This window comes from Pinus tabuliformis, chromosome X (assembly GCF_031772625.1).
Source record: "Pinus tabuliformis cultivar Carrire ecotype Pingquan chromosome X, CPIR1, whole genome shotgun sequence".
Lineage (NCBI taxonomy): Eukaryota > Viridiplantae > Streptophyta > Pinopsida > Pinales > Pinaceae > Pinus > Pinus tabuliformis.
This window is the reverse complement of record NC_142308.1, coordinates 1,374,476,629-1,374,481,049: the sequence shown is the minus strand read 5'-3', so window position 1 is coordinate 1,374,481,049 and position 4,421 is coordinate 1,374,476,629. Positions and strand designations below refer to the sequence as shown.

At 28.8% G+C, this 4,421-nt stretch overlaps 1 pseudogene; it reads right to left on the bottom strand.

The window, feature by feature from the left end:
* Positions 1-273: 273 nt before the first annotated feature.
* On the bottom strand, positions 274-1,699 carry LOC149145173 (bax inhibitor 1-like; annotated as a pseudogene).
* Positions 1,700-4,421: the final 2,722 nt, after the last annotated feature.

Below are 4,421 nucleotides of genomic sequence, written 5' to 3'. Positions count from 1 at the left end.
CCAGAGAAAGCCCTATCTGGATTAAAGTATTAAAAAACTATATTAATCGAGAGAGGAATGAATTATAGAATTTGGTTCCAAATAAATATACAATATTCCTATAATGTGATGTTGGCATCAAGTGTTTATGAAACCATTACATGAAATATCCAACCAAATCAAAATGTTAAAAAAGATGTTGTATTTACATCTGAAAACACATAAACTTCCATATTGCCATCAAGAACCTGTGCATTTATTTTTTTATCCAAAGGCACCTCATTACATCACAATTTAAAACCCTTCTCTTATTTTTCCCTTCCCTAGATTGTCTGCATTCTTCACATGCAAATCAATAAAACAATCAAAGACATATCTTGCAACTTTTTGACCTAATAAAATAAATATAAAGCATGAAGTGAATCAAGTTTACAACTTTTGAAGTTAAAAATCTTACCATTATGACCACTAGGCGAAAAAATACAACATCGAATTCAATGAAAAAGTCCAATGAATATTTTAAATAATCATATTTCCCATGGTCTGATTTCTCAGTGATTATCTGTGTGTCAAGTGTAGGGGATGGAGATTGGGAATTAGTTGTTGAAGTCCCCAAGGATTAAAATAGGGATGGGATCATCGTACATAAATGGGTTGCGTGATTGAGGGAGATTTTATCATTGAGAAAAATAAAGGTTTCTACAGGGTGTTGTATTTGACCACATCTCGGTTGATTGAAAAGGGTCAAGATGGTACATATAATATATATCCAAGGTATTCAGTTTTATTTATTCAAAACATTTCTATTTCCATTAGAAAGGTAGATAGAGAATAGATAATCAATAAGGAAATTGAAGGTTTTTTTTCCCATCTTTTCAATTATCCTTAGCCTATTTATCAGTATCCCATGTTTTCCTTGTTAGCCCATCGTGTCTCTTTAGCCTGGTAGGCCATGTTAGCCTAACTATTGCTCATTTAACTAATTCAGGAACAAATTCGACTACGTTTGCAAGTTCCTTCTACATTTATACAAATGCTTGGACACTAACACTAATATCATTTTACTTTTATTAATTTACGTTCTAGCATATGCAAATAACTTTAATTTTTTCTCAACTGTGTAAATTTCCGAAGCACCACCAAAGATTGAGGATGTGAGTTGCAAAGACATTAATATATTGATACTCGAGTCCAATAATCCTCCCAGAAATAGGTACTCCCATCTCTTGGCTGTGATTTCTACTATGGAAAGGAAACCGAAGGCCAAAGGGGTCCCGACAAATGCACTCACCATTATACTGAAAATTTATTTCAAATGAAACAAAATATTTTAGCGAGATCCATACCATTCATTCATAAGAAACCCATATCATTCACCATTGGAGAAGATTCACATTAAAAAATCAACAAAATGGCCTACATAATCAAAGAATTAAATAAATTACCTTATTTCTCGAGTAAGCAAGAATAGATAAGAGTCATATTACAGAGCCGATGCAAGCCCCCTGAGAAGCACACCAATATTCAATAGAAAATGTAAATAAACCTTGATAGTTGATGTTATGAGGCCACAACTAAGCTACAAATCAACCCCTTTTTGATGACTCTGCATGACAAGGTTGATCTTTTTCATGTTCTTTAAAACATTGTAATCTCACCAAGAATGACTGAAACACAGGTTAGAAAATCCTCTGCCATAATAAGAATTGTATGAATCCATTTAAATGCATGGAATACAATAGAAATAAATCGAATACTCAGAACTCAAAAACCTAAAGAAAGAGCAAGTGAAACGATTGCAAGAATTGTGAATTGGAGATGTTACTTGTTGTTATGAGCCGATACAACCTTTGAGTAGATCCACCCAATCAACTATGGTGAAACAAGAACAACAATTGAAAATTAATTAACAATTATTTTTCTTAATGTTTTCATGTTTATGTTTAACAATAATTAACTGTCTAATATGAGGGAAAACAATTGTTCAATCGTCTAACAATGAATATGATGGTGAACAATGGTGTAGAGTGGCATCTAGGGGATTTCTTCCCAGAGGGAAATGCCTTATGATGTAATAATTAAAAAGAAAACTTACAATTTGTGCAATCTAACTTATAGATGAAATATCCTTTTTCACTGGAATTCACCAAAATCTGACAATATAATTTCAAGAATTTTTGTTATTTAAAGGCCATTTCGTCTATAAGTTAGACTAGACCCTTATAATTTAGTTAACTTCTATAACTTTTTTTATTTGGGCAATGTGAGCTGTATAATGGTGTAAGTGTTTTGATTCTTATCATGGATTGATGTTTATGGACATATACCAACCATTTAATTTATATAATTACATTAATTATTAATAATTAAATTAAATTTCTAAAAACAGTATTCCAAAATAAACACTCCTATAGATGTAATAAATAAATAAATTTCATTTTTTACAAATTATTTAAATAATTAATATTTTTTTATTAAAAATTATAATCTCTCTTAAGATCATAAAAACATCATTTCAAAGACTTTCACTTATTTTAAAGAAAACTAAATTATTAAAAATAAAATAAAATTTGTGTGTGTGTGTGTGAGATGTTTCAGATTAATGATTACCGATTTAGGTTCATTTTAAAATGGGATTTAGCCAGTATGGAAAGGGTCAAATGTTTTAATGTGTACATTTTTTATTATTTAACTTTATGCTATATAATAAATTTTTTATTTAAAAAATTTACACATTAACAAATTTGATCCCTCTTGGTGAGTGATAGATCTAAGTTTAAGATTAATCTATGTTGTCTCTCTCTCTCACACACACACACACACACACACACACACACACACACACACACACACATATATATATATATATATATATATATATATATATATATATATATATATATATATATATATATATATATATATATATATATATAGATATATATATATATATATATATATATATATATATATATATATATATATATATATATTTAATTTTTAATTTGATTTTAATTGATTTTGTTTAAGATGGAATAGACATATATATTTTTATTTTTTAATATAATGTTATGTTGGTTCTTTTATGACAACTTATCCACCATGGAGGATTGTAAACAAGTTTTAACAAAATAACCTTATTGTTGGGTGATTTAATTGTCTGTTAAATCCCTATTATTTAATTGTCAACCCGGGGGTTTCTTAAAACTTAGAAGTAAACCAAAATATATGGGACCTCAGATGCAACTATAATCAGCTTTAGAAGATAAGTTATGAAAACTGAAGGAAATGTAATTATAAACTAATTAGAAGTGCATATTACAAATATAAAATTTAACTAAGTGATTTCTAATTCATTATGTAATAAGCAGGAGAAGTGGCTCCTAACTTAGGAGGTCCTGGTTTTCCTTCTTCATAGTTCTATTCCAACAAATTTACCATTGCATAAACTCAAAAATAAATTGAAATAAAGAAAAGGAAATGAACTTTAATTATTGTTTAGACCAAATAGAAGGAGAGCCTAACTTAGACTCTTGGTTTTCCCCTCATATGCTGATTATAACTCAACTAAAATTCATTCATAAGCATCAAAAATCAAGAATTCATAAATAACTTGAAACTAGAAAAAGAGAATGAATTTCAATTATTACTCATATCAAATGGAAGAGAGCCTAACTTAGACCCTTGTTTGTCCTTTCATATGCTGATAAGATTTAAACTAAAATTCATTCATTAATAATGAAAAATATTCAAACATCTAAGTAATTAAATGAAAATAAAATCTATAATGAAATAAAATCTATGATGAAATAAAATGTTTCTTTGATCCTTTTAGAGTGAGCTCAATTCTCTTAAGAACAAAGTGACAAACTATTCCATAAATTCATATACTACATTAAGACAATTTGTATAAAAAATTGTAGAAAGAAAACTTTATTCTATTGCATCATAAGTTAGGATACATGCTCCAAGAGTCCTCTCTTTGGAATGGAGGAGGTACTCCTATTTATACAAAAACATAAGCAACTAACTCATTAATGGAGATCCACTAATCCCTCCTAGATCTACAAATCCTTCATATGCCAATATGAGACACATATTCCTTTATCCATGATTTTTCTCCATGAGATATGCTTGACCCCTATCCCAAATCTCCAAATCTTTAAGAGAATTCGAATTTGAGTCTTGGAGGCCACATAAGAGTGTCTTCGAATCTTCCAAATCACCTACACACGTCACCAAACTCATTCCACCTTTAGGTATAAGCAAATACATGTTATTTTTCTAACTTCTAATCATAAATTCACTTTAAATACATAAAATAAATAACTTTGGAAAATAAAAATATGAACCCATATGGTAATGGAAATATAATGATAATGTGATGAAATGAGGTGACAAAATGAGGATAAAGGTGAAAATGGAGTGAAAGTGTATGCTAA